Raw genomic sequence first — 15,297 nt, forward strand, 5'->3', positions numbered from 1 at the left:
ATATATATATATATATATATATATATATATATATATATATATATATAGTATGATGCAAGGTGCAGCTTGAGGATGCAGATGCAAACAAACGAAAAGACAAATGGGGTGGCACTATTCAGCAGGTGACACCTAGCGAAACAGAAAGTACCTTCAACCATTTACATATAAATAGTGGCAGCTGTGTTTTTGCAATGATAACTGTAAACTACTTTAGGTTTGAAGATTGCCGAGGTTGTTACTGCACTATGTTGTGTACTTTACAGCAGAAGCTTAAAAATATGTGTGGCTGACGTAGTAACATGAAGTGTAGTACAGTCGGCGGTATCACTGCAATGTCTTTACAATAAACGAAATGCATTTGGATGCAGTATGATATGAATTAACATAACAACAAGCATCACCCCGCACACCACTTCAAAAATATGAATCATGTCAATGTAAAGTATGCAGTGTGTTCATTTTTATCACTTTCATAATTACAACATAGTCTTAATGTAACTTCCATGTATTATATTGCCTTACATGTGACACATAATGTAAAGTGTTAATGAAACGTCCACTAAATCAATGGTAGTGCAGGTATTCATACATCTATTGACTGCAGGGACTTTGAGTTAGCACCGTTCCATTAATCTCTCTCGGCAGAAAACAATTTCCTTCTGCAGGCAGGAAAGAAAATGGGGCTGTTGTTAAATGGGACTGTTGTTGGATTAAAATATTGTGCAGTTTTAAGGTTTTAGTCTCAAAACGGCTTTTTGGCCGTTATATCGGTAGATTTACACCAGAAAACGCTGATGCAGTTTATTCGTATAAGGAGGAGAATAAGACGATGGTGGGATTCGAGGGTGTTGAATTGGGAGATTGGAGTCTTTTATGTTTAAACATAAAGTGCTCTGCAGTGGTCTATTGGCTTATTGGCAGATTCAAAGCTTTATGCAAATAATGGTCTCAGGGGGGACGCTGTGAAAATAAGGATTGAGAGACAAGCTTTTGTTTTAAAATACCAGGGAGAACAAAGATCTGGGGTTTGTGTGTATTTTGTTGCTAAATTACCTTCTTGTTGAGATGGGTTTGTGGGTAAAGATTTCTCGAGCTTTTTTTTGGTGAAGAAGTTAGATTTGTCATTTTTAACAGGTTTTTAGGGGATTAGTCTTTATTTGTCATACAACCCAGGATTTGTTTTGAACTAAATGTATTACTACTCCACATGTTAAATAATGCATCAGCCGCATTAAATGGAAAAAAAAATGCTGCAGAGAGCTGCGTAAAATGCAAAATATTGATATATTTTTTGCCATATACCAAGCAGTCTGACATAAAGACATTAGCTTTGAAATCACAGTAGTGTCATTGTATCCTTGTCCAGATGGGTTTAGATGTCTTTTTAAATAATCATCAGCTGAATATCATCAAGTCGTGGTTCACAGAGTACTTCCACGTCACTTTGTCAGTACGATTTCATGCACATGTTGCAGTGTATGAGGACGGGCGGGCAGTGGTTTAATCAATTGGACAAACATTTGGTGGAATTTGTAGCCTTCTCGTGAGAGTGCATATCTCAAAGAGGGCCAGTGGTAGTCCGTCAGTTCGAATGACTTAGATCTAGTTTGGGTGTTATCACAGCTGATTTGTTTTGTCCAGTTATTATTATTAGCATTTAACCATATTCTTTCAGCCAACCACTCGATGAGGCGCAATGTGAATATAGAACCAGGTTTCCCCCAAGAGGGCTGCTTACAATGTGACAGCTAATCATTTTAGCATGCTCGCATTACACCACTAATGAGGCCAGCAGTGGGAGATTTGTTCAAGTTTAACAAGGAGGTTGGTGGGCTGGCCAATTGCTTTCCGTCACATGTTTTTCCTATAAATCCATCGTCACTTAGCAGAATGCATTTATTAAATTGTTCTAACAGGGGAATCGACAGCCAATATCGTGTAGCTGTAATGCATTTTTATTAATTTTTTCCTGACATGGATGCTGTGCTTTTAGAAACCCTGTTATTTGACAGTTTAAACAGCTGTGCGTGATAACTGAATGCAGAGATTATATGGATCAGTTTAAGGTTGAACAAAATTTGATTATTTTTGTCAAACACTTGAGTACACTGGATTTCAAACCCAGTTGGTTCCAGTATCTACAGTAGAGCACTGAGAAGAAGAAAGCTGGAAATCTCTCTGCCTTAGGGTTGACTGTCCATCACTGTGTTACTCTGAATTTAGTTTTCTAATAGGGAACAAGATAAATGTTAGTAAATAATGTGGGTTGTAGAGGTTTCCGATCAGAGCTGCTCCTAAAGTAGCTGCCTGTCATGGCCATCCATTTGCAAGTGAAGGTGGATGAAGTGCTCATCGTAATTTGAACTGTAGTCAGATGCTAATTTGTCCATGTTTTGAAGAAAGAAAATCACACAAATACACAGACACCAAAAACACACAGCATTTTGCCCATGGCATACAAAGCACACATGTTATCCAGACAAACAGCACATTACTTCTAGCTAAACACATATTTTTGCCCAAGGCTGAACATATTGAACAGCTGTAGCTAACAGGTGTTGAAAAAATCTGCTTTGTGATTGAAAATCTTTTGTGTTAATGTCAATTTTTGCAATAAAAGATTACATCATTGTTACATTTTTCATGTTTGGAACTATATTACCCAATACCCCAAACACCTTTAGCCATTAGCTACGACTTTGACACGTTTTGACGCTGCATATGTTTCTTGACAGAACACAATATTTCAAATGTTTCTGACTGTAAACGACAGTAAAATGCATACTAATTTATTTCGCTCTCTTTTGTTCCTTTTTTTTTTTTTAGACCCAGAGATCCAGATGAAAGCCACATGTCTCAAGTCAAGAAGGAAACAGATAAAGAGGTTTAAAAAATAAAGTAGCAGGGTATCCGTAAGCCAAATCACGCGAATCAGCCTTCATCCTCATCAAAATCCTCATCACTGTCATCACTGAATACGTTTACAGGTCCAGAGTTCTACTTTGAAAATCTAAATATTTTATTTTAAAGAAAAATGCTGTATGACTGTATATGACTGCACCCCCTGCATTGTTAACATCATGGTTGTATACATCAAAGGCCCTCTGTACATCTTCATTATAACATTCCCATATCACTGTGGAGTGTGTTGACGTGCACACAGCATGATAGATAACGGGAAACATCTCACTTCATGTTCTCGGTCAAAAGAGTCACATCTCCATATGTGTCCGACAGATATCCCTTTATATTAATCATCAGATTGACACAGGTGCTCTATACTAGCATCTCTCTCATCATGTCCATGCTTTGACTTTAAGCTGGTTATTGTAAATGGGATATGTGGTACACAGGTGTCATCTTAGATATGTGCTGTCCATATGTGTGTCTGGGTGTGCACGTGATTGCGCTTGCCGCCGTTCCCCCCAGTGTCATTATGATCGTCATGATTGTTACATTTCCTCGCAGAGATGTACGTTGATAGAAGAGGAAATAGACAGAGAACCTCAAACCGTTTGACCCATCTCAGAAGAAATACACAAAAAACACAAAAAAAACCCCACAAAAGCTATGTCTTCACTTTCCTCCCTCTGTGCTCCATTCACTTTTTTTCGGGCTTTATATTTTGTATGTGTACATACAGCAATTTCAAATCTTATAGTTTTGTACATGTAATTTTTATGGTGTGTGGAATTTTTTTAATAAACAAACAAAAATAGACTGGCGGCATTGTTTCTATCTTCTTGTTTGAATCTCCAGCTTTAGTTGTTCTGCATAAAACATGTAATCAACCTTTGACCTTTAAACAAACACCAGGTACAATTTTCCAGATGTAACCGTAGTTGGTAATTTTCAGTGCAGGTGAAGGTAAACATTGACACAGTCATTTCAAAAGACTAAGAGTAATTTCATGTTTTCCACCTCGGTTGAATGTGACTGAATTTCAACTTTGAAATGTGTTAATTGTTGTTGTCGAGGTGGATGCTGTGGGTGGATAGCAATACTAAACATATGAATGAATTAAGATTTAAAGGTACTACATTTGAAATGCAGAGCAAATCTAGTACCTCCACACGGCTGTCAACATGGTGAGAGCTGAGCAGGCAGCTTGCTGCTAACAGCGCAATAAGTGCAAATAACAGGAACAGTATTTATCTGAGGGGGAGTCGGAGGGTGGGTGCTACACATCTATGTAATTTTCAGCTGTAACGGCACAGTGCAGAGCAGCAGTCGTGACACTGAGAGCACACTCACGTGCACTAAAAGGCACACACGGCCAACCCGGCTAAATCAACAAAGCACAGAGTAGCTTGGATTACCACACACACAAAGGGAGAGCCATTTCATTCTCTGCTCAGGTAGACATTTAACAACTATACAGTATCCCATAGCAAATAGGGATGCACCAGTAGTTTTGGCTGCAATACTGTTCTCACATCCGATACCACTTCATGACAACATGACGATAACCTCTCGTCAGTTGTGCCCATACACCGTAAGAAGTGGACGTAGTCATCATGATGTCACCCATTGGTTTGTGGACTGCCGTTATGAAGCCTCGAGTCGGGCAATTTTTCTGTCGCCTTCTTGGATTATGACCGTCGCCATCTTGACTTGTTGCAACCCGTGAACAGAAGTTACCATATTTGGAATATGTGGGCTTACTGTTAATCACAGTAAGCCCACCTTAATGCATACTCTGCTTTATGGTCTATTTTACTCTAAACAGGACCAGAATTTACAATGAACATCAAGCTGTATTGAAAAAGACTTGGAACTAGTGATTGAGACCATAAACTCATGTTTACAATGTTTAAAATAAGTAATAAATCAAGTGAAAAGTAGGGTCATTTTCTCATAGACTTCCATACAATCAGACTTATTTTTGCAAACGGAGGGGCTATATTAATGCTATTGCATAGAGAAACTTTAAAAATAACTGTGCAAGTGAATCACAAAAAATCTACCTGTCTGCCACCAAACTGCACAGAGACAAAGCTAAGGAGTCGCTGGTGAACAAAGTGGAACATTTAACAACTAAGAGTCAGATATTTCCCCCAGGAGTTGGTGGAGACCAGACGAGAGAAGAGAGAATATTGGACCTGTATTTATCAGGTGGACAGAAATATAAATGTTGTTGTGTAGTTCAGTCATTGCAGATTCTGTTACATTTTACACTGATGTAAAATATATATATATATATACAGTATACTGTATAAATATATAATATATTCTGCAATGTACAAAAGGAAAAAGAAAGGTGACGTGTAACACAGATCTTCAGTTAAGGCTCAGTGTGCCGGTGGCATCAGTGATCATAGAACAAAATGTCTTTAACCAGTTCCTACTGATGACACATGTTTTTGCTTTCCTCTGCTGCGACATCAACATGAAGCCTTCCTGCACATGACTGGATCAATGCACCACTCACTAGGCCTTTGATTGTGACTTTCAAAGTGGAAAATCAATACAGCTGCCCTGGAAATACTGTCAAATTTGTCCATGGTTATTCACTAAAATCGGTTCTGGTATTGTACGTTTCAGCACATTAGATCAATACCGTGCATGGATGCATTACTATTCTACAGCCTGACAACATTATAGATATGAGCTTTACGTAAAGCCCTGTTTAAGTTGAGCAGTAGTACCGTCCGCCCCTTATTTGTCAATGCTTCCTGTGAACAGAACCTAAATGTGTCTGCTTCCTAACCTCCCTCCTCTCCTATTATCTCCATCTATCACTTCACTCCTGCCCTCGTCTACTCCCCTCAGCCCCCTTTGTTTTTTCACCCTCGTGCTCTTTTCTCCTAACCAATCCCCTCATTTCTCTAGCACTGTTATTCCTCTCAACTTTAATACCCAATCTGCTCTACACAACTCCATCCCGCTCCCCGGATCTCCTCCATTCCTCAGTTCTCTGCGTCTTAGTTCTTGGCAGGCGCCCAGCGCCAGATCAGCTCCCCACCATGTCTGTCTCCCTTTCCTCCTTTCCTCCCATCACCACCTGTTAACTCGATTTCCTCTCCCTTTCTATTTCTCTTCTTTTTTTTTTTAAACACACACATGAAGCAGAAAGAATGATGGATGGGGTATAATGAAGGAGAAGTAAGCTAAATATATCTTTCTTAACAGAAGTAGAAAAAGGGAATGGCTGCTCTAACATTACCATAGCACCATCAAAGACAGACAAATAGATGGAAAAAAGATGAAGACAGTCATCCCATGAGCTATCAGCAGCCGTGGAAAATGTGGCACCTGTGGTCTCATTTTAAAAACGATCCTAATATTACAATTTGATTCATGTTTCACTGCTTGAGCTCTATACCATGCAGGGATTATTATTATTGCAGGAAATCAATGCAGAAGAATAGAAAACAAAGTCGAATACATCCTGATGAGTTAGGAATTAATTATGAAACAGTCACCTCCCCGTGAAAGTTTTCTTCCGAGGGTATGAATAAAACAAGAGGCATTTAAGCTGACAACATCAAACATAATCACTGTGATACTATTACAAATAATCAGTTATTCTACTGAATTCATTAATTAAGGCAAATATTGATGTCGACATACTTTGCATTGCTTCGATATGAACTTTCAGCATTGAGAAGTTATAGTAGTTTCATGAAAATCATTTTTTGTTCATTAAAATGTAAATATATGCAGCAAGGTACTTCATATTTAATCAGACCAGCTTCTCTGCATGAGTTGCATGCATGCAACTCTTCCTGTACATATTGAATTCCTGTCATGTAATGGTTCTAAGTTAGTGTTTTCTCCAAAAAGTCGACACATAGACACAGAGAGACAGATATCAGCATGACAGTATTAAAAAGTAACACAAAGAGCACAGAAACTTTTGTCAGTGTCCTTGGCTGTCCTAAGTGGGAATTATGGATATTTAATTCTGCTGCTTCTTAAATCAAAGCCTTGAAAGCCAGGAAAGAACCTATTCATTTTAATTGGTTAGAAAATTAAACCACAAGGCCGTACAACTCACGCCTGATTGGACGAATAAGAGAGGACAACTTTTCTTTTTTTCATTTTTAAAGAAACTCGTAGCCTTGAGTGAGAAGCCTTGAAAACTCACACATACACAGTCACACAGAAAAGACAATGTGAACACAAAGGTTTGAGCAAAAAATTCTGTTTTGAAAACAAGTTTCTCCTCAGAGGTTGAGCTGAAGTAACAGACTTCCTCCATGCATGAGTGACTTCTGCAAAAATTTGTTCTTTGTGCCATATACTTCTCTGACTGACTAATTTATTTCCAAACTAGACTTCATTTTCCTGTCTGTGCCATACAACAAACACCAACTGGTTGTTTGGAGTTTCTTTTTGAAGATTGTGGAGTTTTTCCCCTGTTGGTATAGTCTCAATGGGAAAAAGAAATGGAAAAAAAGAGTGCTGGAAGACACGCGGCCAACATCCTAAGATAGGTTTAAACCCAGCATGTGTCGCTGAATCTCATTTGCAAGTGTTTAACGTTCCCACCTCATACACACTCGGGGGAGTCCACTGCTACACCCGGATGTGTTATGCCTTTGAGGACTGCCGTCTACTCAGGTGGAGACTTGCCAACTTGATCTGATTTTCTTGCAAATCCTTGCAATGTTAAGGTATGAAGCACTTTTGACAGACAGAACATGTAAAAATATCTACAAATGTGAGCTGCTTTAGCCTGATTTCGCTTTAAGCTTTGACATACACAAGGCGAGTAGCAACCACCATGGCTACATGCTCAGCCCAAAGTGGGAAGACCTTAAGGCCCCACTTCTATATTTCATATCATTTCACAGACTTTTAGTCTTAGCCACATGAACGCATCTCCGTTGGCCAGATGATAAATCTAACAGCAATAAGTTGGATGGTGTTAATTAGGGCACCGCTATTGATTATCATTATTCCATCTATTAATTGAGTAATCAGATAATAAATCCTTTTGCTTATTAGAGAAATATTATTATTAAAGAAAAAATAAGAGGGGTCTCTTAAAATGAAACTGGTGGCCCATTTAGTGTATCTTCACATTCTCGGTTTTAAAGAAAACATTTTCTGAAATGTTAAAACAAATTTAAAAAATGACAATTTAAAATTACTTTTAAAAAGGTATACGTGTTATGGGCTACTCTTATTAAGATAGTATGATTGAAACTGATCAAACTGTGATGAATCTAAATGAACTGAACTGCCAAAGACACCAGTGGATGAAGAATTTGTGCACTAAGAAAACGAACAGTCCACAACAGCAGCTAGCTTGCTAATAACAGTCTCTAAAGAATTGCTTTTATGGAGTACGGGCTTCTGCTCCATAGTTCTTCCTAGCGCTGCTTTGTCAGCCACATAATTCATTTAATGGTCGATCTGATAAGACTTCAGATAAACACCACAACAGCTCGGTGTGCCTTCTTTTTCGGCACACAAAGTTTGGGCCTGAATCTTTGTTTTTGGCTCCTTTGAGAGAGGCTCAGAGCGTTTGATGTTTGCGATGTTAGGCAGCATGTTTGCTTGGAGGAGCCTGTCACGCCTCAGCACCATCAAGCCCCCATCCTTTCATCCACATTGGAATTTTCCAAATGACTGAGATGATCGAAGATGGCAACAAGTGGTCAGTGAGATTGTATTTTTAACAGACTATGATGTGTATATAAAGTGTCTCCATAGTAACAGGTGATGAAAGGTGAGGGTCTGATATTGTACTGTTCTGATCTGATACCACTTTACTCCCCCGGTGCCCCTCCACACCACTGTCTCTCCACATGATGCATACCACACATCACACATATAGACTACATATGAATAAATGCCCTCTTAGTTTTCTGCCTTTCTTGACAACTTGGCTGTTCAATAGCTGCAGCTGATGCATGAAAAAAAGTATATGCTCGCTGCCCTGCTGCTACTCTAACTCCCCATCCACAACAGGCAGCATTTATAATATCCCTCATCACTTGAGCAGGGCAACTGAATGGACTTTTAAGACACAACCTACTTGCTAAGCAAAGGGAGCAGGGGTGATGAAGGCAATTGTTTGTAATCAGCAGAGCTCAGTATTTATAATAACGGCACCTCATGGTGTTTTTCGTTTAATCTTCTGCCGACAACCATCAGATGCGTTTTAATGAGGACAGCTCACAGTGAGAGATAACTGGAAAAATCTGCTCTCCCCTGGTTTAATCCTAGGTTGGATGCACACCACAAGATCTCATCAAGTTTAGTTCAACTAATTAAACCCAAAGTTACCGTCCTCTCTCAGCCCAAATTTTCCAGATGAGGGAACTGCTGTGAGGAAGCCACGAAGGAAAAACATGATGGTACGATTCAGAAATATATTTTTCTAAATTTGTATGCAGGGAACTGCTTAATTGGGGCTAAATCTTGTCAAAAAGCATGTAGCGTTTGTCCACATTTGGCAGGAAGTAGCAAAAGGGGGCTGCAGTGATCTGAATTAGTATGTAAAGAAAACAGCAGGGAAACCTGTCCAACCAGCACAACATGCTCATTTGTGTCACATCATCATGTAAGCCTCCCTCATGGTGCTGGGGCTTTGCATATTACATCTGACATCACACCTGCACAACAGGACAAGACATGAAACAACAAACATCATGGAATGTGCATCATCTCTGGATCATGTGTGAGAAAAGAAGAGTTTGGGATTTATTCATTATCAGCAGCTGTGTGTAATTTATTTTGCCGCATTGTTGATACAGTTTCTGGGTGAAAAGGAAGGTTTCCTCTTTGTGCTGCAGTTTCTCTCCACTGGCCAACGCAGATTGAGTAAACAAAAGGATCCAAAATTGCACGGCCTGTAAAATACAAAAGTCATTGTTTTTAGGTGGTTAGAATACTTTTCGCTGCAGCCCTGCCCACAGCAGTGCCTTGCTTTGCTCCTGTGTCGGTACGCCTGTCTGTTTCTTTAAACTGGGTGCTTGCGACTCGACATCTACTGTGGTTTAAATGGCGATACGTTCGCACTCCAAACTGTCCCTTTAAAATATTGACTTTACCTCTGAAACAAATGTCTTTAATCAATTGCGTGATTCCTTGAAAATGGTAACATGCTGTGTGGAGCTCTGCAGCAGCTGCCAGTCACAGCAAGGCAGATGTCGGAGATTCTGTGTAGAATCTATTTGCAGATTGTTGATTTACAGCACAGAGGCATTTTTCTGTCCAATATTTGAGATAAGTCAAATACAGAATGTTAAAAGATCTATCTTTCCCAGAGAAATGTAATCAAGATTGTGGCAAACATGAGAATCCAAATATCACATTCAAGCCTTTCCTCCACATCTGAGTGCGGTTACGACGTATGGTAAGGCTGTTCCTGACCAAAAGAAATGACATGAAGTGGTCGCTAACTGTTCATGGGTGCAATTTTGCAGAAAGTAGAGAAACACCCCATGACTCAGAGGTTGCCATTGTTCTGTGGTTTCTAATGTACACAACAAATGTTCTTTGGCCTTCTGTGAAGAGTCAGCCAAGTCTTTTTAATGTCGAGAGGTGATGGCCAGGAAGTTAGACATGAAAAGATGCTGATGTTTGGTTTTGGCCATGGTGGCGCTCTTACAGTAAGAGGCTGCAGCTTCCATTTATTGTTAATGGACAGTAGCGTGAAGAGGCAGAATGAGGCCACAGCATTGAATAACAAATGACAGCTCATTCATATTTTGGAGTGGAAGACTTTAAATGTGAGTTATTTCAATAGTAATCAAAATGCATTTGGTTGACAGCTGAATTGATTAATACATTTCTCTCTCATATTGAATTGTTCTACAGCTTCAACCTGGCTGTGAGCAGTGCTAACAATAAACTCTTATGAAAGACATGAAAGCATAAAAAGACATCTTCAGAAAATTAAGAAGAGACAGTGAAAGTTTCACAAGTCATCAGAGTGTAGTCAGAGGACAGCTTCATCGCAACGATCCCATCAAAGATTAGACTCGGTGGAGCGACTTGATTGAAATGTTATTGCCAATGGCAAAAGTCATCTCAGGCCGGTGTATATGTGTGTTTGTGTATGTTGGTTTTGTGTGTGTGCATGTGTGTGTGTGTGCTTTCAATGCAGGCCATCATTTCTTATCTGCCATCACCACTCCCCCTGATCTTTCTATCTTTAAATAAAAAGACCCTATCTGCAGCCATGCATCTGTAAATCTCAGACCATGAAGAGGCTGTTTAATTCTTAACATCTTTGAGGAGGAGTTCCTAATTTTAGGAATAACATCAATTTCATTTAAAATAATTTAACTCAATAAGTTGTGTCTGAACTTTTTGCCTTTGATTCATCTTCATTCCACACACGCCTGTTATCAAGAGGCATTGGCTTCAACTCCAATTAAGAAGTTACTGATCTGTTGCTGTAGGAGCAGTTAAAAAGTTTAAAAAGAGGAAAACCTGAATGTAGATTTTGTATGAATGGCTTCGGTTGATTTTGAGATATGCTGTGATTCTGCACTTTGTATTTCTTCCTGCATTTGTTGAACCAATTATTTATGAAAACTTTAAGAAACTATAGAGTTCCAATCAATTTCAACATTATGACCTTCCAATAAATGACCTTTGCTAAGCTGTTTTGTTGACATGGAGGTTTCTGTAGTGAGTGGTGTTGTATGGAGACAAATGAGGGGCAAAATGTTTTGTTAATTTCAAAGACAAAATTGGGAATGACAGCTTAAACTATGAGCTGAAGGTGTTGATATTGAACCCCCAAAGATGATGCTAGGTAGAAAATAAATGAAAATGATTTTCTGTTTAAAAGTTAAACCTTTTCATTTACCATTTTGTCATAGTGAGAAAACATTTGGCCTTCACTTGTGCCAGTGTTAAAGTATTACATGTAGGCAATAGAATGTGACGTTTCCCAAATATGTTGCCACCATCCTACAAGCCCCTTCCCTCCAGATATATTTAAATGACATAACATTTATGTGGGTTTAGTGTTTTTCAACAAATTCCAAGATGATTCTGTTTCTTTTTTTTTGTGTTTAACATTATCTATACAATGTTCTACTTCTACTGTAAATAAGAATGAATGTGCTTCCCTGCATGGATGCTTATTTTGCTTTAAAAAATCTCTCTAAATTGCATTTTGTGAAGTGTGTAGTAAACAGACACTGAGTAGACAGGGTTTACTCTCCACTCCTACTCAGATGAGCCGTTTTGTGTCAGCAGAGCAGAGGAGTCGACCCAACTGGAAACGGATTTAGAGGAAAAACTGCCTTTACTCATAAAAATAATCTAAATAATCAAACTATTCCCAAAGCAAACTGAAAGATCCTAAATGTTATTCATTGTGTGTTTTGGTACATACATAATGAAGGATGAGCATAAACAAACCCTTGCCCTCCATTATATCTGCTTTTAACTAAATCAAAAATGTGTTTTTTTTCCATATGTGTATTCATAAATACAGTATTCCGATTTGAAAACCCCCAATTATACCAGATCCATTTGAGTTATTATTTGTTTTACTTGTTCACATACTGACTGTAGCATCTTACTACAGGGATATCTACTGTGCGAATGCAAAGCTAAATACCAGCCCTCCCTAATTGACTGCTGCCTTTACAGTAAACTGAACAAGCCTGGTTTAAAGCCTGATATTGATATTTTAGTGATAATTTAGTCATCTAAATGGAGAATATTTTCCCTGGACCAATAAACCCTTTCACGCTTTCTGTCCCAAACTTACGGGCTTAAAGCTGTCGAAAATTTGCATATTGCAAGGGCCTCCGTTTAGTGTGCACTGTACAGTAATATGAGCTACTTAATTTGACTGATGTGTGTCACGGACTACTGCATTTACTGAGCTGCATGCATAATTCCTTTGACAAGCAGCACCTTCCCCCAAGTATTTTCATCAGCTATGTCATTTACCAATTGTGGATTGTCACCCATTTGTCTCGGCCTTGATTTTCTAGGCCGTTGCTCTTTGCTCAAGTGAAGTCCTCCCCTGCAGCTGATTGGCTCTTAAAGGAAACGGCAGAAAACTATCTTTAGTATACGATTTTGTTATAGTATTCATATAAACATTGTGTGGAAGCACCCACTCCTACAGGTACCAAACTGAATAAAATGATAAAGACTTAAAGAACGTGTCTTAAAGGATACAGAGCCGTAGTAGCGATGTGAATGGGCCCTTTGATCCTTTTGTAGTGTCATTGCTTTGCCTATTACAGCATGTACCCGTGATACTGAAGAAACCTTTACTACTGAGACCTTTTAAAAATCCATCTATGATCCTGCAGTGCTGTGAGTTTGACGTCTCTAAAGTTCAGATTAAATCTCTATATAACAGACTCTCATACATCTTTTTGACACATCTGTTGAATTATTTTATTGTTCTCAGTCAAGAAAGAGGGCATATTTTTGCATTATTTTCTTCTCTTGTTTCAAGTCATTTCCATCACCTCTTTTTTTCATGTGTTTGGATATACAATCTGTCATCCTTATCTTTAATACTTGGTGGGAGATATTTGTACTAATTCAACAAAGCCAACTGACAATGGATCATATCACCAGTGAAACTAATGCATTTTAAGGACAGCAGGATTTAGGTTTAGATTACAGACGCTCACTTTTATGTCATCGTTGTTTTCATGCTGCCTGGCTGTTGGTGGTAATTTGCTATTTCTACTTTTTCTCGTAGTTTTTCATATTGGTCTTACCCAAAAGACAAAAGACCAACATTTGAGTATTTTTCTTTTGAAACAGGTGATTTAGTACTGGCAGGGTCTGTTATGTTTACGCAAACCTATCGGCCTATCCCTGAGCTTTGGCTGCAGTTACCTTTGAATCCTACAGAGACACCGTCTATATCAGTGACATTTTCCACTTGCTCCAGTCTGAGCATCTTGCAATAAACTTTTTATTTTTTCTTGTGTCATTTTTGTATGTCATTCGATCCCTTTTTTAATTTCCTCAAAGTTCATTTGAAGTGGAACAGTCACAAAGTGGCATCGTGTTGTATGAAACTGATCACTTACTACAGGACATTTCTAAAAAAGGTGCATTCAGATTGAACACAGTGGAAACTGTTCAACCTAACATTAAAAAGGAGGGGGGAAACAGGTTCTGAGTTTCTTACAAAGAAATGTCACTTAATTTGCGTATTTATCTAATTTGGACCCGAGGTTTTGGATATTCATGATTGTTTGCTTTCCGATGATGAAAAAAACAAACACTGTTACGTGTATGTTTTTGAAGATGTCCTTGTCTTTAAATCACATTCTGATACTCAGCTATGTGTTCACAACACATCAAGTGGTAATGCTGGTTTGGCTCCTGCCATTAGATAAAAAAACAAGATGATGTGTATGATTTCTTTTATGTCAGATACACAACCAGATATACTTTGATAGTGCCTCTGAAAAGTAAGAGGACACAGGTTGAAAAATGTGAAGGATGCCAAGAACAAAGAAACTCTGTTTCTGAGTGGTAAAAGGACAAAGAGTAAGTAGAGGGTTAAGTGGTAATCGGAGAGATACAAGTGGGGGGTTGGGAAAAGAAGCAAGAAATGAAAAGAATATAAAGTCCAGTATATTACAGAGAGGAATATAAGTCACTGAGTCTAACTTGACTTCAAGGATGCTTACCGAAACTGAATAGAGGAAAATAAAACGTGAAGTTCTCGCTGATGAAGAATAAGTTGCCTTGGCGATAAAGACGCTTTTCATTCAGAGAACCAAGGCTTTAAAACAGGTGAAAGTACATAAGGCAACTAACTGACTGACTGAGGTTACATGGAACAATATAACTAAAAGTCCAACACGGTAAACCTTTCAGAGTGAGTGTAAGGACGAGAAAACTACTGCTCCAAAACTAACATATTAAAATATGCCTGTGATTATGGAGACCTGTGACAAATGTGAAGGTAAAGGAAAAAATATTGAGAATAATATAAAAAAAATTGCATTCGGGAGAGAATTGTGATTCAAGGATGTATGGTAAGTATCTTAAGTGTTGAGGTTCCAGGGGGCTATTCTGCTTTTCGGACTGAAATAACATAAAAACTAAATTAAAAAGGAACGAAACGTTGCTGTATAATCCATGGAGCTGCTACCAGGCTCTTAAATAAAAAAGAATGCCTGGAATTTATGAATTTATGTAACAACTTGACAGAAGGAGTGGGTGAATAATAAGATATAAGCATTGCTCAGCTGCCATCAGATCAGCACGGCAATGCTGATTTAATGTGTCTCATAATTTACAGCAGCTTATAATACATAATTAAAACTACTAATGCCAATATATACTATATATATATATATATATATATATATATATATATATATATAT

The 15,297-nt window shown here is 38.3% G+C and overlaps 1 protein-coding gene across 4 annotated transcripts in view; it reads left to right on the forward strand.

The window, feature by feature from the left end:
• Nucleotides 1-3,720, forward strand: part of LOC116390863 (leucine-rich repeat and fibronectin type III domain-containing protein 1-like protein) — a 142,644-nt gene extending 138,924 nt beyond the window's left edge. For all 4 annotated transcript variants that reach the window (XM_031860978.1, XM_031860979.1, XM_031860980.1 and 1 more), the window contains one exon: nucleotides 2,827-3,720. The gene's annotated coding sequence lies outside the window, so the exon portion shown is untranslated. The remainder of the gene's footprint in view (nucleotides 1-2,826) is intronic.
• The last annotated feature ends 11,577 nt before the right edge of the window (nucleotides 3,721-15,297 follow it).

This window comes from Anarrhichthys ocellatus, unplaced genomic scaffold, assembly GCF_004355925.1.
Source record: "Anarrhichthys ocellatus isolate YVR2014 unplaced genomic scaffold, GSC_Weel_1.0 scaffold24, whole genome shotgun sequence".
Classification (NCBI taxonomy): Eukaryota; Metazoa; Chordata; class Actinopteri; order Perciformes; family Anarhichadidae; genus Anarrhichthys; species Anarrhichthys ocellatus.